At 52.6% G+C, this 21,983-nt stretch overlaps 1 protein-coding gene and 1 long non-coding RNA gene across 3 annotated transcripts in view; one reads left to right on the top strand and one right to left on the bottom strand.

Moving 5' to 3' along the window:
- LOC139232608 (zinc finger protein 256-like) overlaps positions 1 to 93 on the bottom strand; it is a 43,720-nt gene extending 43,627 nt beyond the window's left edge. The window contains exon 1 of one of the 2 annotated variants that reach the window (XM_070863043.1): positions 71 to 93. The gene's annotated coding sequence lies outside the window, so the exon portion shown is untranslated. The remainder of the gene's footprint in view (positions 1 to 70) is intronic. The other variant, XM_070863041.1, reaches the window with a different exon arrangement.
- The window catches only part of LOC139232625 (uncharacterized), a 973,018-nt gene that overhangs the window by 842,190 nt on the left and 108,845 nt on the right, over positions 1 to 21,983 (top strand). The gene's annotated exons all lie outside the window — the stretch shown is intronic.

The following is a 21,983-nucleotide window of genomic DNA, read 5'->3' as shown; positions in this document are numbered from 1 at the left end:
ACCCGGGCTCAGCCTCTGGGCCCTACAGCAGGGATTTATGAAGCTCACCAGCCCCGCGCCGACAACGCACCTTTTCTTGTCCCACATCATCCGGAATCCACCAACTGTCGTCACCGCCGCCCGCGCATGCTCAGTGCGGGAGATCCGGACTCAACCCCGCCCCTCGCACACTCCGATTGGTTGGACGACCAACCGCCCGCTGGGTCCTCCAGTCCCGCCCCTGATCTTCCTATTGGCCCAGAGCCGCCGTCAATCACCCGGGCAGTATGAGCTGAGCATGCGCGGTGGGGCTGCTGTGTCTGAGGCAGCGGCTGAGAGATGGGCGGAGGGAGCGGGTTAATAAACCCCGGGGGGACGCGGGCTTCACACACACCGAGTGTGGGCCCAGGCCCCGCCCGCCTGCGACACAACACTCCACATTATCCGCTTCACACACACCCGCTGTGGGCCTCAGGCCCCGAACAACAACCTGCGGCTCCGGCCTTTCCCCGGGCGGGGGGCAGCTGCGGGGCTTTCTCCCGGTGACAGGCCCCCGGCAACGGCCGCTCTGTCCCGGGGTGGGCGCTGGGTGCGGGGCGGGGGGAGCTCTGTGTGTTGCAGCAGTTTGAGCGGCAGTGGGGATGGAGGAGAAGCTGCTGGGTTCCCCCCCCAGTACTTCTGGGCCCAGTGGGTCCAACAATTGCCCATGTGGGGCTGTCCGGGGAGGTGAGCTCTGGGCCCAGTGGGTCCAACAATTGCCCATGTGTGGGGCTGTCCGGGGAGGTGGGCTCTGGGCCCAGTGAGACCAACAATTGCCCATGTGGGGCTGTCCGGGGAGGTGGGCTCTGGGCCTCTACCTTAACCTATTGTGGGGGGGGGGGGAGTGGAGTCTTTTGTTGACCTCCACTCCTTCAGCAGCCCAGCGAGGAACTTTTTGAGCCGGCGCAGCTCAAGGCCTTGCGCCTTTGATAAGGGCCCGCCCGCGGCCTTGGTTTTAGCGGCGACGCGGACGGAAGCGATGAACAGCCCCGGCTCGGACCATCTTTCCAGGGCCAGATGGGTTCGGTTGCGGCGACCCCGGCACTGGACCAAAAAGTCCCGGAGATCCTCTACGGGAATGAGGGGGGACTCAGCGGCGGGCACGAGGAGATCCACCGCCTCACTGGCGATGGACTCGAGATCTTCTCCCGAGTCCCCCACCGAGTCCCCGTCCCCCTCCGGGAGGTCGCCGCTAGCAGCCGGCCCGTCGACCGCACGAGGTACGGCAAACGGCCCGGCCGCTCCATCCGACCCTGGCTCTGCCCCGATCCCACCCCCAGGATCGTCGGCAGAGGAGTCCCCACTGGGCTCTTTTACAATTGGTGCTGGGTCGGGAAGCGACAACGGAAGGGGTTCCTCCTCCGCCCCAGGAACCGGGGAACACGGAGAGACCTGGTCAAAGTAATTTTCCAGGTCCACCAAGTACCCCAGCTCCAAAGTAGGGGGCGAGTGTTTCTGTTCTTCCCCCTCCCCGCCCGCCTCAGTCCCCGGGAAGCTCGACCCGGCGGCTACGCATTCCTCCGCTGGCCCCACGCCCCCCACGACAGGCAGATCTTTCACACCATCCCCGGGAGGCAGAGGCTGGGCAGCCTCGACTGCCTCACCCTCCCTGGGGACAGATTCCTCGCGCCTATGGCGCGGTTTGGGGGCGCTGGTGGGGGACGCGGGACACGCGGCGGGCACCGACTCCTCCGCGGAGGGATGTTGTTCCCCCTCCGCCTCATTGGAGTGGCGCCTCGTTTTGTTCCTGGGGGGGCGCGGAGGCAGGGAGACCTCCATGTCTGCCGAGGCCTCCCGCTCCACCCCCCCCTTTTCTTATCTTGCCCGCGCCCGGGCCCCTCTGCGGTATTGGTCAAGGGCTCGGGCACGGGCTCAGGGCACCCCGCGCTCGCCGGTGATGGGGTTGGGCCGAGCGCGGTAAACAGATTGTCTGGCGCACTGAGGGGACCCGCCTCTAGATGTTTCGTTTTCTTCCGCGCCTTCTTTCCGACCGGACGCTCTCCCTCCCCCCCGCCGGAGGCCGTGAAAACAAAGGCCCCCGACGATGCCCGCGCACCTACGGCTCCCGGCACGCGGACGCTACTAGGGGGAGGGGTGGCGGCGGCGCCAGCCTTGGTCGCCCTCGGTGGTTTGGCGGCCTTGGAGGCGGGGCAGTTCTTGCGAACGTGCCCCACCTCCCTACAGTCATGGCACCGCACGCCGTCCGACGTCCAGAAGACGCGGTAGGCAGTCCCCTCGTGCACCACATTAAATGATCCCTCCGTCGTCTCCTCCCGCGCCAGCCGGACAAAGAGCTGGCGGCGGAAGGAGAACACGTGGCGCAGGCTGTTCTCCCTGAGGCCGAGTGGTATGGGGTTGATCACCGACCTTACCTCCCCCAGTTGGTGTAGGTGAGGGAGGAGGAGCCCAGCGGGAACAAAGGGCGGGACGTTTGAAATGATGACCCTCTGCGCGGTGGCCTCGAGAGGGTCCACCGGCAGGAACGTCCCGCCCACCGTGAGCCCCTTTTCAATGGCCAGGGACACCGCCCGCTCCGACCCCAGGAAGAACACGGCCTTCCCAGACATCTTGGAGGCTGCGACAATGGCCGAGGGGCCGACTACCCCAGCCATCGCCCGCACGCACTCCTCAATGCTCATTGTGGGGTGAGTGTAGCTCTTGACCCCGTGTTTTTTCGTGATCAGTCTGAAAGGTGGCAGGGCAGCAGGTGGTGCAGGAGGGGCCGTGGATGTGGACGCCGCCTGCGCATATGTCCTTGCTGGCCCTGCCACCGGCGTGGATGGGGTCGCCATCACGGGGTCCCTTTAAGGGCTACACCCACCCCAAAGTCACAGGCCTTAATGGTCTTAAGTGGCCTCGTTTAATATTTGAACAGAGGGAGCTCTGAAAGAGGCACTCCTCTCCCCTAGTTGGCAATTGGGGAGGGGTCTTGCTCCCTCTGCTCAGTTGTCTTAATTGTTTTTTTTTTAAATTAGGAGGAAAGGGGCTCTCAGAGAGAGAGAGAGGGGTGGGAAATAGGGAAGCTGCGAGGGCAGGTCTCCCCTCACAGCAATGGGTGGGTGCTTCTTGGGGTGGACTCCCCAGATGGCAAAAAAAAAACACAGTCTTTTAAGAAATGGTCTTCGGGTGGTGGGAGAAGATGTCTTCACCTGGGGTAGCTGGAGCCACCCAGGCACACACTCCCAACGATGTTTAATGAGGTAATTAGTACTTCTTCAGCCAGGTAGCTCCAGCTATCCCAGGCTCGGTAGTGGGGGAGGGGTGCTTCAGTGGTGTGTGGGCCTAGCTGTAGGCAAGACCCCCGCACACACTTCCACACACACACGCCCCCCGCGATGTTCCGGCCCTCGAATGGTCTTCTTTCCTCCCCCCACCGATACAACAAAGTCTTTCGGGGTATGCACCAAAACACACCCACCTGTCAAAGATTGTAGAAACGACTCTCCATCCTTCCACACTGGATGGTGTTTCCTCAGGTTGTTTTTTTTTCCCCTCTCTCCAACTCTCTGTAGTTGTAGTAAATAATAAATGTTCAGCTCTCCTCTTCTCCCTCCGGACGTTGAATGGGTAGTAAGCCAGCCCTTTCCTCCTCTTCCTGGGCTGGTCTCAGGGCTCTCAAAGGCCTCCCAGACAGGAGCAAAAGCAGCAGCTCCTTCCCTCACTGCTCCAGGCTCCAACTCATTAGGTCACGCCTCCAAAGCTCCACCATTGGTCCTTGTGCATGAAACTCTTTTTGGGAGTGAACAAAAAACATTAAACCATGCCCCCCCCCCCCCGATCTGGGGGAAACACCAAACATTTACAGGCCCTTTTATTTTTTTTGTGGTATTTTTTGGGGGGTTTTTTGGGCACAAAAACATATTTTTTCTCCAAGTGCCCCCGATAAAAGGGGAGGGGGACACTAAAAGCACCGGCAATTAAAACAAATTAACTTAAAAACATAAAATCAAATTAAAATTTGGTTGCCGGGCGTGATGATGCACTCCAGCCCCTCCGGTGCCCACCTCTCGCGGAAGGCCGCGAGCGTACCGGTGGACACCGCGTGCTCCATCTCTAAGGACACCCTGGCGCGGATGTACGCGCGGAAGAGAGGCAGGCAGTCTGGCTGAACGACCCCCTCGACCGCCCGCTGCCTGGACCGGCTGATGGCACCCTTGGCCGTGCCCAGGAGCAGTCCTACGAGGAGGCCTTCGGACCTACCCGCTCCCCTCTGCACAGGGTGCCCAAAGATCAGGAGTGTGGGACTGAAGTGCAGCCAGAATTTCAGGAGCAGCCCCTTTAAATAACAGAACAGGGGCTGCAACCTCGTACACTCAATAACAACATGGAACACGGACTCTTCCAGACCGCAGAAATTGCAGGCGGCCTGGGAGCCCGTGAACCGGCGTAAAACATTATTGCACGGCACTGCTCCATGCACCACCCTCCAGGCCAAGTCCCCGACAAATAGTGAGAGGACCCCTGCGTAGAGTGCCCTCCATCGGGGACCCCCGCCTCCTCCGGACGGCAAGATGGTATGCCATGGCGTGTCCGGACGGCAGGCGAGGATGGCAAAGTTGAGAGTGTGCAGGAGCAGCCCGTACAGAAAACCCCTCCGCGCGGAACTGAAAGGCACGGAGGGGATTTCCCCGAGGCGGCTCAAGTTGTGAGGCGCCGGCCCCCGAGGGAGGTTCCGGGGTTTGGCGCCGATAGAGAATTCCGTCCGGACAGGAGTCAGTTCGGACGGGATCTCCCCACGTGCTTGAGCCTCCTCGATGCACCTAACGGAGTCGGGGCCCAGAGCTCTTTTTAGCGACTCGATGGCATCGGCCGCGTGGCAGATGTTGGCAGAATTTAGGCGCCGCGCTAGTGTGTCTGGCGCCATCCAGCCCGCTCCTCCGCCATCGAGCAGGTCCCTGACCCTGGTCACCTCACCAGCCACAGCCCTCTCGTCCGACTGCCACCTAAAACCTCAGTCGTGGAGGTACGGATTCCCGAGCAGCGGCTCCTGCAGGACGGCCGCCACTCCAGCCGGCGGAGAGCTGCGCTTGGTGGAGACTTTGTTCCAGACCCTGATGAGTTCCTTGTAAAAGACAGGCAGCTCCGGGAGGGCGGTCCTGGCACCCCCCAAGCTCACAAACAGGAGCTGCGTGTCGTAGTTGAGGCCGTGCTGCTGGCAGAAGAAATACGTCGCCAGAGCACACCACCTAGGAGGGGGCTCGACGTAAAGGTATCTCTGCAGGGTCTGAAGACGGAAAGTCGCGAGCTGGGCGCTGACGCACACCAACGACTGACCGCCCTCCCCAAGCGGGAGACTCAAGACCGCGGCAGAGACCCAGTGCTTCCTGTTGTTCCAGAAGAAGTCCACCAGCTTCTTCTGTATCTTGGTGACAAACGCAGGGGGAGGGGTCAAAGTGACCAGCCGGTACCACAACATGGCGGCCACCAGCTGGTTTATGACTAGCGCTCGACCCCTGTAGGACAGCACTCGGAGCAGTCCTGTCCAGCGCCCTAGGCGAGCGGCGACCTTGGCCTCCAGCTCCTGCCAGTTCGCCGGCCAGGCTCCCTCGTCGGGGCTAAGGTAGACTCCCAGATAGAGGAGATGGGTCGTGCTCCAGGCAAAAGGTCTGAGCTCCTCCGGCAGGGAGTCTACCCGCCACTGACCCACCAGGAGTCCGGAACATTTCTCCCAGTTGATTCTGGCGGGGGATGCGGCCGAGTAAATCTCCTGGCACTCACGCATCCTCCACAGGTCAGCGGGATCCTCTACCGCGAGGAGCACGTCATCGGCATACGCCGAGAGGACGACCTCCACGCCCGGCCCTTGCAGAGCCAGTCCCGTCAACCTCGTCCGCAGGAGGCGCAGGAAAGGCTCCACGCAGACGTCGTATAACTGGCCGGACATGGGGCATCCCTGGCGCACCCCTCTCCCAAAGCGAAGGGGCGCCGTCAATGACCCGTTAACCTTAATCAGACACTCTGCGGCGGCGTACAAAAGTCGGATCCGGGCGACGAAATGCGTCCCGAACCCGAAAGCGGGCAGAGTTCCGAGCAGATAGTCGTGCTCCACCCTGTCGAACGCCTTCTCTTGGTCGAGGGATAGGAAGGCGACCGACAGACCAGCCTCCTGGGAATAATGGATGAGGTCCCGGACCAGATGGATGTTATCGTGGATTGTCCGGCCCGGGACTGTGTAGGACTGGTCGGGGTGGATCATGTGGTCCAGCACGGCGCCAAGGCGAGCAGACATCGCCCTGGCGAAGATTTTGTAGTCCGTGCTGAGGAGGGAGACCGGGCGCCAGTTCTTAAGGAGGCGGAGATCGTCCTTCTTAGGCAGCAGGACGATGACTGCCCTGCGCCAAGAGAGGGGCATCTCCCCGGTCGCCAGACTTTCCTCCAGGTTGAGGCTGGCTATGGTTATCTTCATGACAAGAGCAGAGTGCAACCTCTACCTAACCTATTGTGGTGGGGGGGGAGTGGAGTCGTTTGTTGACCTCCACTCCTTCAGCGCGGCCTTCTTCGCTTCGTACACCGTCCGCAGGGCCGGGTCCCCGACGACTTGACCAAGACGGGACTCCAGTTCGATCACCTCTTTTTCTAGGCGCCTGACTCTGGCCGCCCGCCTCTTGGTCGACCCCCTCGCGTACTCTTGACAGAAGACGCGGACGTGAGCCTTGCCCACGTCCCACCATAGCCTCAAGGAGGGGAAGCCCCCCTGCTTCCTTCTCCAGTCGGACCAGAATCGACGGAACGAGTCCTGGAACCGCACGTCCTCCAGCAGCCGGTTGTTAAAGTGCCAGTACACGGACCCCGTCCTCGCGCGGAGCGAAGCGAGCTCCGCCCACACCAGGTGGTGGTCCGAACACGGCACCGGCCGCATGGAGGCCGCCGGGACGCAGGAAACGTACGCCCGAGACACGTAAAGGCGGTCGACACTGGACCATCCTACTCCAAGCCTCACCCAAGTAAAGGCGCTGGAGTCGGGATGGAGATTTCGCCAGACGTCCACCAAGTCGAAGGACCCGACCAGGTCCCTCAACTTCTCCATCGCCGTCATGCTCTGCGGGGCACTGGAGCGGTCCCTCGCCTCGAGGGTGCAGTTAAAATCCCCCCTGAGGACAATGCAGTCGCCGACGTCGACGGAGCCAAGAAGAGCGGACACCTCTTCAAAGAAGCGCGTTTGCTGCGGGCCGGGATGAGGGGCGTACACGTTCACGAGATGGAGCGGCACGTCCCCCAGGCGAACCGTTACGTGCAGCAAGCGGCCTGGCACGGGCTCCTCGACCCCCAAGATCTCCGGCTGAAAATGCGGGCCCAGCAAGATGGCCACCCCACTAGAAATGGCGGTGAGGTGGCTCATGCGGACCTCTCCTTGCCATTCCAGGAGCCACGTGGCTTCGTCTCCCGGAACGGTGTGGGTTTCTTGCAGGAAGCACACCGCATATTTCCCCTCCCGCAGGAGCGAAAAATTGTCAAATCTACGGTGTGCCCCTCTGCCGCCGTTGATGTTGAGGCTGGCTATGGTTATCTTCATGGCAAAAGCATAGTGCAACCTCTACCTTAACCTATTGTGGGGGAGGGAGCGGAGTCTTTTGTTGAACTCCGCTCCTTCAGCAGCCCAGCGAGGAACTTTTTGAGCCGGCGCAGCTCAAGGCCTTGAGCCTTTGATAAGGGCCCGCCCGCGGCAATGGTTTTAGCGGCGGCGCGGACGGACGCGACGAGCAGCCCCGGCTCGGACCATCTTTCCAGGGCCAGACGGGCTTGGTCGCGGCGACCCCGGCACTGGACCAAAAAGTCCCGGAGTTCCTTTGCAGGAATGAGGAGGGTCTCAGTGGCGGCCGCGAGCAGATCCACCGCCTCACTGGCGATGGACTCTAGATCTTCTCCCTCGTCCCCCACCGAGTCCCCGTCCCCCTCCGGGAGGTCGCCGCCAGCAGCCGGCCCGTCGACCGCACGAGGTACGGCAAACGGCCCGGCCGCTCCATCCGGCCCTGGCTCTGCCCCGATCCCACCCCCAGGATCGTCGGCAGAGGAGTCCCCACTGGGCTCTTTTAAAATTGGTGCTGGGTCAGGAAGCGACAGCGGAAGGGGTTCCTCCTCCGCCCCAGGAGCCGGGGAACACGGAGAGACCTGGTTTAGGAAATTCTCCAGGTCCTCCAAGTACCCCAGCTCCAAAGTAGGGGGCGAGGGTTGTTGTTCTTCCCCCTCCCCGCCGCCTCCCCCCAGCCCAGCGTGTGGATGTATGTTAAAATTGTTTGCAGTTTCATTTTCTTCCGGGCCGAGCGACACCCGGGGGAAGTTGGTTAATAGCTGGGCGGGCTCAGGTTCGGCCTTTTCGGCCCCGCCCGCCTCAGTCCCCGGGACGCTCGACCCGGCGGCTACGCATTCCTCCGCTGGCCCCGCGCCCCCCACGACAGGCAGATCTTCCACGCCATCCCCGGGAGGCAGAGGCTGGGCAGCCTCGACTGTCTCACCCTCCCCGGGGAAAGACTCCTCTCGCCTACAGCGCAGCTTGGAGGCGCTGGTGGGGGACGCGGGACACGCGGCGGGCACCGACTCCTCCACGGAGGGATCTTGTTCCCCCTCCGCCTCATTGGAGCGGTGCCTCCTTTTGTTCCTGGGGGGGAGCGGAGGCAGGGAGACCCCCATGTCTGCCGAGGCCTCCCGCTCCACTCCCTCCTTTTTCTTGTCTTGCCCGCGCCCGAACCCCTCTGCGGTATTGGTCAAGGGCTCGGGCACGGGCTCAGGGCACCCCACGCTCGCCGGTGACGGGGTTGGGCTGAGCGCGATAAACAGATTGTCTGGCGCACCGAGGGGACCCGCCTCCAGATGTTTCGCCTTCTTCCGCCCCTTCCTTCCAATCGGACGCTCTCCCTCCCCCCCGCTGGAGGCCGTGAAAACAAAGGCCCCCGACGATGCCCGCGCACCCACAGCTCCCGGCACGCGGACGCTACTAGGGGGAGGGGTGGCGGCGGCGCCAGCCTTGGCCGCTTTCGGTGGTTTGGCGGCTTTGGAGGCATGGCACCGCACGCCATCCGACGTCCAGAAGACGTGGTAGGCAGTCCCCTCGTGCACCACATTAAAATAGCCCTCCGTCATGTCCTCCCGCGCCAGCCGGACAAAGAGCTGGCGGCGGAAGGAGAACTCATGGCGCAGGCTGTTCTCCCTGAGGCCGAGCGGTATGGAGTTGATCCCTGACCTTACCTCCCCCAGTTGGTGTAGGTGAGGGAGGGGGAGCCCAGTGGGAACAAAGAGCGGGACGTTTGAAAGGATGACCCTCTGCGCGGTGGCCTCGAGAGGGTCCACCGGCAGGAACATCCCGCCCACCGTGAGCCCCTTTTCGAGGGCCAGGGACACCGCTCGCTCCGACCCCAGGAAGAACACAGCCTTCCCAGACATCTTGGAGGCTGCGACAATGGCCGAGGGGCCGACTACCCCAGCCATCGCCCGCACGCACTCCTCAATGCTCATTGTGGGGTGAGTGTAGCTCTTGACCCCGTGTTTTTTAGTTATCAGTCTGAATGGTGGCAGGGCAGCAGGAGGCGCAGGAGGCGCCGTGGATGTGGACACCGCCTGCGCATACGTCCTCGCTGGCCCTGACACCGGCGTGGATGGGGTCACCATCACGGGGTCCCTTTAAGGGCTACACCCACCCCAAAGTCACAGGCCTTAATGGTCTTAAATGGCCTCGTTTAAATATTTGAACAGCGGGAGCTCTGAAAGAGGCACTCCACTCCCCTAGTTGGCAATTGGGGAGGGGCCTTGCTCCCTCTGCTCAGTTGTCTTAATTGTTTTTTTTTGTTTCTTGTTTCAATCAATTGGGAGGAAGGCTCTCAGAGAGAGAGGGGAGAGACAGAGAAAGAGAGAGGAGGGGATGGGAAAGAGGGAAACTGCGAGGGCAGGTCTCCCCTCACAGCGATGGGTGCACTCCCCAGATGGCAAACAAAACAGTCTTTGGGGTGGTCTTCGGGTGGGGGGAGAAGATGTCTTCACCTGGGGCAGCTGGAGCCACACAGGTACACACTCCCAACGATGTTAATTAGGGTAATTGAGTTTCTTCAGCCTGGTAGCTCCAGCTATCCCAGGCTAGGCAATGGGGGAGGGGTGCTTCAGTGGTGTGTGGGCCTAGCTGTAGGCAAGACCCCCACACACACTTCCACACACACACACACCCCCCGCGATGTTCCGGCCCTCAATTGGTCTTCTTTCCTCCCCCCACCAATACAACAAAGTCTTTTTAGGGAATGCACCAAAACATACCCACCTCTGGTTTAAGAAGTCTTTCCCTCCTTCCACACTGGTAAGTAGTTGTTCTTTTTTCCCCCTCTCTCCAACTCTTTGTTGAAATAATGAAGGTGTTACAGTCTTCTGCTCTCCTCCTCTCCCTCTAGATGGATGGTAATGAAGCCCCTTCCTTCCTCCTCTTCCTGGGCTGGTCTCAGGGCTCTCAAAGGTCTCCCAGACAGGAGCTAAAGCAGCAGCTCCTTCTCTCACTGCTCACGGCTCCAACTCATTAGGCCACGCCTCCAAAGCTCCACCATTGGTCCTTGTGCATAAATCCCAAAAGGTTAGTTTGCAGGTGCAGCAGGTAATCAGGAAGGCGAATGGAATGTTGGCCTTCATTGCGAGAGGGATGGAGTACTAAAGCAGGGAGGTCTTTCTGCAACTGTATAGTGTATTGGTGAGGCCGCACCTGGAGTACTGCGTGCAGTTTTGGTCACCTTACTTATAGAAGGATATACTAGCTTTGGAGGGGGTACAGAGACGATTCACGAGGCTAATTCCGGAGATGAGGGGGTTACCTTATGATGATAGATTGAGTAGACTGGGTCATTACTCGTTGAGTTCAGAAGGATGAGGGGTGATCTTATAGAAACATTTAAAATAATGAAAGGGATAGACAAGATAGAGGCAGAGAGGTTGTGTCCACTGGTCGGGGAGACTAGAACTAGGGGGCACAGCCTCAAAATACTGAGGAGCCAATTTAAAACCGAGTTGAGAAGGAATTTCTTCTCCCAGAGGGTTGTGAATCTGTGGAATTCTCTGCCCAAGGAAGCAGTTGAGGCTAGCTCATTGAATGTATTCAAGTCACAGATTTTTAACCAATAAGGGAATTAAGGATTACGGGGAGCGGGCGGGTAAGTGGAGCTGAGTCCACGGCCAGATCAGCCATGATCTTGTTGAATGGCGGAGCAGGCTCGAGGGGCTAGATGGCCTACTCCTCTTCCTAATTCTTATGTTCTTATGTTCTTATAACTATCACTCGCCTTTGAACATGGAATCAAAAAGCAGCATTAACAGCGGGGAGAAACCGTGCACGTGTTGTGTGGATGATCCTCTGGCCTGGCGAAACATAAATGCAGTCACACCGGGGAGAGACCGTGTAAATGTGGGGTCTGTGGGAAGCGATTTTATTACCCGTCTGAGCTGGAAAATCATCGACAAGTTCACACTGGGAGAGACCTTTTAAATGCTCGGACTGTGGGAAGTGTTATAAAAGTTACAGCGAACTGTGCTGTCATCAATGTGTTCACACTGACGAGAATCCGTTCAGGTGCTCTCACTGCAGATCTAGGTTCAGGCGATCATCTGGACTCACTACATCAGCGCACTGACACTGGGGAGGGGCCGTTCACCTGCTCAGTGTGTGGTCATCCCACCTGCTGACACACCAGCGAGTTGACAAGTGACTGCAGGGGTTGGAGTCTGCTATTATTGTTTCTACTGATGTTAATAACTCCTGTAACTGAGCTGGAGTTTAATCATCGAATCCTTACAGCACACTAGGAGGCCATTTGGCCCATCGAGCCAGTACCTGTGCAGGAGCACTTCAGCTCGTCCCACTCCCTCGCCCTTTCCCCATGGCCCTGCACATATATTTCTTTCAGGTACTTATCCAATTCCCTTTTGAAAGCCACGATTGAATCTGTGTCCACCACCCTTTCAGGCCAGATCCTAACCAATTGCTGCATTAAAAAGTTTTTCCTCATGTCGCCTTTGGTTCCTCTGCCCAATCATCTTAAATCTGTGTCCTCTGGTTCTCGATTCTTCGGCCAATGGGAACAGTTTCTCTCTCCACTCTGTCCAGACCTCTCATGGTTTTGAATACCTCCATCAAATCTCCTCTCAACCTTCTCTGCTCCAAGGAGAACAACCCCAGCTTCACCAGTCTATCCACGGAACTGAAGTCACTCTTCCCTGGAACCATTCTTGTAAATCTTTTCTGCACCCTCTCCAAAGCTTTCACATCCTTCCTAAAGTGCGGTGCCCAGAATTGGACATAATATTCCAGTTGTGGCTGAACCAGTGTTTTATAAAAATTCATCATAACTTCCTTGCTTTTATACTCTATGCCTCAATTTATAAAGCCCAGGATCCCCTATGCTTTATAAACTGCTTTCTCATCTTGCCCTGTCACCTTCAATATTTTGTGCACATATACCAGCAGATCTCCCTGTTCCTGCACCCCGCCCCGCCTCTCAAAATATATCTTTTCATTTATATTGCCTCTCCTCATTCTTCCTCCCAAAATGTATCATTTTGCACTTTTCTGTGTTAAATTTCATCTGCTACGTGCCCACCCATTCCACCAGCCTGTCAATGACCTCTTGAAGTCTATCACTATCCTCTGCACTGTTCACTGTACTTCCAAGTTTTGAGTCATCCGCAAATTTTGAAATACTGCTCTCTACACCCAAGTCCAAATCATTAATATATATCAGGAAAAGCAGTGGTCCCAGTACCGACCCATGGGATACACCACTGTATACTATCCTCCAGTCCGAAAAACAACTGTTCACCACTACTCTCTATTTCCTGTCTCTTAACCAATTTCGTATCTGTGCTGCCACTGTGCCTTTTATTCCATGGGCTTCAACTTTGCTGGCAAGACTATAATGTGGATCTTGAACAAACACCTTTTGGAAGTCCATGTACAGATCATCAATCACTTTGCCTTGATCAGCCGTCTCCGTTACCTCATCAAAAATCTCAATCAAGTTATTTGAACACGATTTGCCTTTAACAAATCCGTGTTGGCTTTCCTTAATTAATCCACATTTATCCAAACCAACTCTTTAATAGGCATTCCATTGCTCAATTAGTTTTGCCTGCCAATCTTTGATTCTAATTTACCTGGACCAGATCCATTCTCATCCCACTGAAATTGGCTTTCCTCCAATTAAGTATTTTGACTATAGATTGCTCTTTGTTCTTTTTCATAGCTAACCTAAACATTAGGATACTATGATCTCTATTCCCTAAATGTTCCCCTAGTGAAACATGCTCCACCTGACCCTCCTCATTCTCCAGGACCAGATCCAGCAATGCCTCCTTCCTCATTGGGCTGGAAACATACTGATCAAGAAAGTTCACCTGAACACACTTTTGAAATTCCTCCCCCTTTACATTATTACTATCCCAGTCTATATTAGGATAATTTAAGTCCCTGTTATCACTACTCTATAGTTCTTGCACCTCTCTGTAATTTCCCTGCAAATTTGCTCCTCTCTATCCTTTCCACTGCCATCAGAGGAAATTCACAGACAGCCTACAAGATATCCATGCTGATACACAGGAAGCTTTGGCCTGGATATCCAACTTAGATAGTGACATTTGATTTGCTTTGCTACTACTATACTAAAGAAGAAGATGATGAGTAGGTGACCAGGATATTCTGGATAGAAGTCAAATAGATCAGCTTTGCTTTTAACACAGTGCTGTGGATTTTTGTCTTTCCCACCTGAGTGTTTAGCATCACCTGGCTGGAGCTCAGCGAGGACAATCTGCGGGGAGGATCGTACGGCGGGAACAGACCTTCAGCCAGGACACAGTCCTTCAGGGTCACACTGAGGGCCAAACGGCACTTTGGTCTTTCTCATCTCTCTTCACTGACAGCAAAGTCGCCGTGCGGGTTAATCTTGAGGTGTGTAAGAAATGTGTCCCAGCCGCTCTCTCCCATGATTCAGAGTTCCTGGGCACGGAACAGAAGGCTCCTTTACAACAGTGTTGGGAGTGGAGAAAAACAACGGTGAATGCTGGGAATGTGCTGTCCAATCAGAGATTGGTGTAAATCTGCGATCTGATCCTGACTGAAAGTGGAACGGCACGTTTATGTTTCCAGTATAAAAATGACTGGTAATTATTCTATGAAGATTTAAAGTGTTTGTGTGATAATCCTGAATCTACCATTTTAAGGCAGGCTTTAACACATTTAAATAAATCAGTTTAAAATAAATTGGTTAAAGTCTGCATTAAAATAGCAGACGGAGAAGTTCACAGGAGCCTGATAACTGCTGGTACAATTATACAACAGACAAGTGATCTCCAGATAAAGAAGGACCTGCAGCGTGTTTCCAGGAATTCCCTCTTTTATTGATGTGTGTGTGTGTTAGACACAAGGATAACTAAAACTACACGACCCGGAACATCCACGGGGGTGCGATCCTGACAGTTACTCTGGGATCACTCCCGCTGTGGAACTCCACCACTGACCCAGCTGAAGGTTGTAGGCTCAGGGAGTGGGGCCTCCAGGAGTTAGCCCCTTGCCCGTATCGTCAACAGCTCAATAGAGTCAGGGATTGTTGCCTCAGATTGGAAGGTAGCTCACGTAGTTCCCATTTTCAAAAATGGGGACAAATCAGAGCCAGATAAATAACAAAATAGTAAACTATTTTACAGGCACATCAATAAAATAAGGAAGGCTGGGATGGGAATAGGGACATTCAGGGATAGACAGGGTAATACATAGGTAACGGTGGAGAGATGGCAGAAATACTAAATCATTATTTCGCTTCAGTATTTACCAGGTGTACATGATATTGGATGATGAGATTAGAAATTAAATAAGTGCATTTAAATTTAAAAAGGGGATATATTAAATAATCTAATCAAGCTCAAAGAGGACAAAACCCCTGGTCCGGATGGATTGCACCCAGGCACATACAAATAATCTAGGGAACAGATAGAAAAGGTTTTACTATACATGTTTAGTAATTCGTTAGAAAAAGGTGTAGTGCCAGAGGACTGGCGGATAGCTAAGGTAATAGCTATATTTAAGAAAGGGGACAGAACATGTACAGATAATCATAGACCAGCAGCTTAACATCAGTGGTAGTAAAAATAATATAATCCCTGCTAAAGGAAAAAAATAGAAGAACATCAGTCATTGAAAGTTGGCATGCAGGTACAGCAGGCAGTGAAGAAGGCAGCAAATGGTATGTTGGCCTTCATAGCTAGGGGATTTGAGTATTGGAGGAGGGAGGTGTTACTGTAGTTGTACAGGGCCTTGGTGAGGCCTCACCTGGAATATTGTGTTCAGTTTTGGTCTCTTAACCTGAGGAAGTACGTTCTTGCTATAGAGGGAGTGCAGCGAAGATTCACCAGACTGATTCCCGGAATGGCAGGACTGACATACGAGGAGACACTGGATTGTCTGGGCCTGTATTCACTTGAGTTTAGAAGGATGAGAGGGAATCTCATAGAAACATTAAAAATTCTGATGGGACTGGACAGGTTAGATGCAGGAAAAATGTTCCCAATGTTGGGGAAGTCCAGAACCAGGGGACACAGTCTAAGGATAAGGGGTAAGCCATTTAGGACTGAGATGAGGAGAAACTTCTTCACTCAGAGAGTTGTTAACCTGTGGAATTCCCTACCGCAGAGAGTTGTTGATGCCAGTTTATTGGATATATTCAAGAGGGAGTTAGATATGGCCCTTATGGCTAAAGGGATCAAGGGGTATGGAGAGAAAGCAGGAAAGGGGTACTGAGGTGAATGATCAGCCATGATCTGATTGAATGGTGGTGCAGGCTCGAAGGGCCGAACGGCCTACTCCTGCACCTATTTTTCTATGTTTTCTATGTCTATGTTTCTAAAAATATAATAATGAATAGTCAGCATGGATTTCAAAAGGGAAATCTTGCTTGACCAACATTGAATTTTTTGAAGAGGTAAGAGAGTAGACAATGGTAATGTAGTTGATGTAATTTATCTGGATTTTGTACACCATAATAGACTGATGAACAAGGTCAGAGAATGCAGAGTCAGGGAACAAGCAGCAGAATGGATAGCTATCTGGCTTCAAGACAGAAAGCAGAGAGTAGGGGTAAAGGATAGCTATTCACAGTGGCAGAATGGGGTAATGGTGTCCCACAAGGATCAATGCTGTGACCACTACTGTTCACAATTTACAATAACAATTTATATTTGAAACCAAAAACACAATTTCCAAATCTGCGGATGACACCAAATTGGGGGAGATGGGAGGACTGCAACAAATTACAGGAGGACATTACTAAACTTGCAGAATGGGCATATATTTGGCAAATGAAGTTTAGCACGGATAAATGTGAGGTACAGGTACAATGTCCCGAATCCTGAATTCTGAAAACTGGAATTGTCCAAAAACCGGCCATTTTGAGGCGGCCAAGATGGCGACATCGGGCGGCAAGGGCGAGGAAACCGGTAAAAAAACACAGTGCCAGGGGGCCGCAGGTGGCATGAATCGGCGGCCATCGAGGAGCGCCAACAGCGAGGTCCGAAATCCGGCAAGACACAAAAACCGGCACAGATTCAGTCCCGAGGTGGCCGGATTTCAGACATTGTACCTGTATTATATTTTGGTAGGAAGAATAGGGAAGTCATTTATTTCTTGAAGGGTGTGAGAAGGGCGGGGTAGGAAAACAAAGGGATCTCGGAGAAAAAGTACACAAATTACTAAAAGTTGCAACACAGGTTAGCAAGGCCATAGAAATGCAAACAAAGCACTCAGGTTTATTACTGGAGGTATAGAATTGAAAAATAATGAATTTATGTTAAACCTGTATCGAACCTTGGTTAAACCACACACAGTACTGCATACAGTTCTGGCCGCCATATTATAGAAAGGATATAGAGGCACAGGAGAGGGTGCAGAGAAGATTTAAAAGGATGATACCAGAAATGCGAGGGTATACACATCAGGAAAGGATGGACAGGCTGGGTCTCTTTTCTCTTGAAAAAAAGAAGGCTGAGGGGTGACTTGATAAAGGTCTTTAAAATTATGAATATTTTTCATAGATGGATAGGGAGAGAATGTTTCCATTTGTTGGGAAGAGCATAACTAGAGGCCATCAATATAAGATAGTCACCAGGAAATCCATTAGGAAATTCAGAAGAAAATCCTTTACCCAGAGAGTGGTGAGAATGTGGAAATCGCTGCCACAGGGAGTGGTTGAAACAAATAATACAGATGCATTTAAGGGGAAGCTAGACAAGTATATGGGGGAGAAGGGAATAGAGGGTTATGCTGATAGATTTAGATGAGGAAAGATGGGAGTGGAGCATAAACGGCGGCATGGTCTGCTGGGGTTGAATGGCCTGTTTCTGTGCCGTATATCCGATATAATCCTATGCATCGTGATCATGAATACAGAATACTAAATTGCAAAAAGTACAAGAAAATCACTGTTTCACCTGGAAGGAGTGTTTGGGGCCCTGGATAGTGAGAAGGGAGGAGGTAAAAGGGCAGGTGTTGCATCTGCTGTGCTTGCACGGGAAGGTGCCGTGGGAAGGGGAGGGGGTGTTGGGGGTGATTGTGGAGTGGACCAGAGTGTTGCAGAGGGAGCGGTCCCTTCAGAATGCTGAGATGGGAGGGGAAGATGTGATTGGTGGTGGGATCATGCTGGAGGTGGCAGAAATGGCAGAGGATGATCTGTTGAATGTGGAGGCTGGTGGGGTGAAAGGTGAGGACAAGTTGAATCCTGTCGTAGTTCTGAGAGGGAGGGGAAGGGGGTGAGAGCAGAGGTGTGGGAAATAGAATGGACACGGTCGAGGGAATCCTCGGTTGAGGAAAAAGGAAAACATCGGAAACACTAGTATGGAAAGTGGTGTCATCCGAACAAATGCGACGGAGACAAGAGAAACTGGGAGAATGGAATGGAGTCCTTACAGGAAGCGGGGTGGGAGGAAGTGTGGTCCAGGTAGCTGTGGGAGTCAGTGGGCTTCTAGTGGATGTTTGTCGATAGCCTGTCCCAGAAATGGAGACAGAGAAGTCGAGGAAGGGAAGGGAAGAGTCAGAGATGGACCATGTGAAGGTGAGCATGTGCGGCACCGAGAAAGTTCCATCGATAATGGCACATTTGTGTTGTCAGCGACAACTTAGCATGGCGGCTGGAGCACAGGGGCTTGGGGTATTGCAGCCACCATTATTGTTGATACTTTCAACCAACCTGTGCAGCAGCTGGGGCCTGAAAATCAACTTCACTGCCCCTGGACTGGGAAAGGGGGACATGAGGCAACATTTTCCCTGTTCTCCTCCTTTCTAAACTTACCACAGGGTTTTAGAAGTGGAGCATTTATAGACAGGAAGTGCAAACCAAACATCATGTAAAGGGGTAGTTACACTGCTGGGACCCTCAAAGAGACAGAGGGAGATAGACAAGCAAATATGTAGGCATATTTCTGAGAAGGTTAAATACAATAGGGCAATAATAGTAGAGCATTTCAACTACCCTAGCATTAACTGGGATGGAATCAGTGTAAATGGTATAGCGGGAGCAGAATTCTTAAAATGCATTCAGGAGAACTTTTTTAGCCAGTACCGAGCAAGCCCAACAAGTGAGGGATTTAGTTTTCGGGGATGAAGCTGGGCAGGTGGAGAGAGTATTGTGGTGTTAGTGATCATAATTCAGTTACATTTAGGGTAGTTATGGAAAAGGGCAAAGGTAGACAAGGATTAGAAGTTCTCGATCGGGGGAAAGGCCAATTTTAATAAGCTGAGATGTGATTTAGCAAAAGTGGACTGGAAACAACTTCTTGAAGTGTCAGAGCAGTGGGAGGCATTCAAGGAGGAGATCCTGAGGGTTCAGACTAAATATGTTCCCACAAACAAAAAGGGTGGGACTCCCAAATCTCGAGTCCCCTGGATATCAAGGGGCATAAAGGTTTTGATAAGGCAAAAAAGTGAAGCTTATGTCAGATACCGAGAGCTCAATACTGCAGAAACCCTCGACGAGTATAAAAAGTGCAGGGGTGAAACTAAAAAGGAAATTAGGAGAGCATGAAAAAATATTGGCAAGTAAAATCAAGGAAAACCCAAAGATGTTTTATGAATACATTAAGAGCAAGAGAATAACTAAAGAAAGAGTAGGAGACCAAAAAGGAAGGTGGAATGTGAAGTCGGAAGACGTGGGAATGGTTCTTAATGAATATATTGCGTCTGTCTTCACAAAAGAGAGGATCGATGCAGACATTGTAGTTAAGGAGGAGTGTGAAATATCAGATGAGATAAATATAGTGAGAGAGATAGTATGAAGGGTAGCATCTTTTGAAAGTGGATAAATCCCAGGCCCGGATGAAGTGTATCCCAAGCAGTTAAGAGAAGCAAGAGAGGAAATAGCAGAGGTTCTAACCATCATTTTCAATCCTCTCTGGCTACAGGTGTGGTGCCGAGGACTGCTCACGTTGTACTGTTATTTAAAAAGGGAGAAACAGAGAGACCGAGTAATTACAGGCCAGTCAGCCGAACCTCGGTGGTGGGAAAATTGATGGAAGAATTTCTGAGGAACAGTATTAATTGTCATTTAGAAAGGCATCGATTAATTAAGAACAGTCAGCGTGGATTTGTTATGGGAAGGTCGTGTCTAACTTGATTGAATGTTTTAAGGAGGGAACAACGAATGTCGATGAGCGCATTTGATGTAGTCTACAAGGATCTTACCATAGAATCAGAGAATGGTTACAGCACGGAAGAGGGCTATGCGGCCTGTTGAGCCTGTACCAGCTCTCTGCAAGAGCACCTCAGCAAGTCCCACTCCCCTGCCCTTGGCCAAGGCCTTTGACAAGTTCCCACATGGCAGACTGGTCAGAAAAGTAAACGGCCTGGGATCCAAGTGAAGGTGGCACGTTGGACCCAAAATTGACTCATGGACAGGAAGCAAAGGGTAATGGTCGACTGAAGTTTTTGTGATTGGAAGGCTGTTTCCTGTGGGGTTCCACAGGGCTCAGTACTGGGTCTCTTGCTGTTTGTGGTATACATCAATGATTTAGACTTGGATGTAGGGGGGCATGATTAAAAAGTTTGCAGACAATACAAAAATTGGGCTTGTGGTTAATGACGAGGAAGAAACCTGCAGACTGCAGGAAGATATCAATGAACTGGTCAGGTGGGTGGAACAGTGGCAAATGGAATTCAATCTGGAGAAGTGTGAGGTAATGCATTTGGGGAGGGCTAACAAGGCAAGGGAATACACATTAAATGGTAGGGCACTGAGAAGTGTAGAGGAACAAAGGGACCTTGGAGTGCACAGATCCCTGAAGGTAGCAGGCCAAGTAGATAAGATGGTTAAGGCGGCATACGGAATTCTTGCCTTTATTAGCCACAGAATATAAGAGTGGGGAGGTTATGCTTGAACTGTATAAAGCACTAGTTAGGTCACAGCTAGAGTACTGTAAGCAGTTCTGGTCACCACATTACAGGAAAGATGCGATTGCACTGGACAGGATATAGAGGAGATTTACAAGGATGTTGCCAGGACTGGGGAATTTTAGCTATGAGGAAAGATTGGATAGGCTGGAGTTGTTTTCTGTGGAACAGAGGCAGCTGAAGAGAGATTTAACTGTATAAAATTATGAGGGGTCCAGATAGAGTGGCTAGGAAGGACCTATTTCCCTTAGAAGAGGGGTCAACAACCAGGGGCACATGCTCTGACTTTAGACATGAGTCCACTGTGTGGTATGTTATCGGAAGTCTTTTGAAAATCCAAGTATATTACCGTTTCTGTTTCCTTTTCAAAGAATTCACTGAGGTTGGTCAAGCATGGCCTTCCCTTTTGTAATCCATGCTGACTGCATTAAGCTAGTCTGTGGTTTACTGCAGTTGTTGTGTCTCCCTTCTTAAATATAAGAATAACATTAGATATAACAATTATATATCTTTTCCAAATGTCATTACTTTATCTTGTCTGATAGAAGCCAACCCCAGTCACTGACACCAATCCCCTCCTGTCTGATATAAACCCACCCCACAGTCACTGACACCAATCCCCTCCTGTCTGATATAAACCCACCCCACAGTCACTGACACCAATCTCCTCCTGTCTGATATAAACCCACCCCACAGTCACTGACACCAATCTCCTTCTGTCTGATATAAACACCCCACAGTCACTGACACCAATCTCCTCCTGTCTGATATAAACCCACCCCACAGTCACTGACACCAATCCCCTCCTGTCTGATATAAACCCACCCCACAGTCACTGACACCAATCTCCTTCTGTCTGATATAAACCAACTCCACAGGCCCGGAAAGATTAAACTCAGCAGTTACTTGGTCTGGACTTGTCCCCATTCCCGTGCCGAGCGAATTGCTGTACCAGATGGAGGAGCAACATTTGGGGCTCTCGATTCCCCACCAATTCCCATTCTTTCAGGTGGATACTGGAGGGGCCACGGTGTGTAATGTGCAAGTCAGTAAGACTTGTCAGCAAAGATTAATCAGCACTTTCTAATTGGAGATGTTAATCAGTGAAGACTTTCAGACTGTGAATTCTAGATTTTGTACCAAACATCAATTTAGGATTGAAGTAAAAGTTCATAATTTTATTTTAAACTAATTTCTGACGAGAGTCCCTAAATTAAGGGGAAAGATCACAGATAGCAGATCTTAAATGGACACTGCAGCCCCGAGAACACCATCAGCAATATATCCAGAATATTAAAGTCCAGCCCAGTTATAGGGTTGTTAACATCAGCAGAAACAAACCCCAACTGTCAGAATGAATATGATTCAGTCGGGATGTGATTAACAGCAGCAATAACAGCAGAATCCAACCCCTGCAGTTACTTGTGAACGCGCTGGTGTTTCAGCAGTTTGGATGACTGAGTGAATACCTTCCCACACTCAGAGCAGGTGAATGGCTTCTCCCCAGTGTGAACTCGCTGGGGTGCCAGTAGGCCAGATAACTGAGCAAATCCCTTCCCGCACACTGAGCAAGTGAACGGCC

This window comes from Pristiophorus japonicus, chromosome 20 (genome assembly GCF_044704955.1).
Source record: "Pristiophorus japonicus isolate sPriJap1 chromosome 20, sPriJap1.hap1, whole genome shotgun sequence".
NCBI classification, from domain to species: Eukaryota; Metazoa; Chordata; class Chondrichthyes; family Pristiophoridae; genus Pristiophorus; species Pristiophorus japonicus.
The sequence above is the reverse complement of the archived record's forward strand: the minus strand, read 5'-3'. Positions and strand labels throughout refer to the sequence as shown.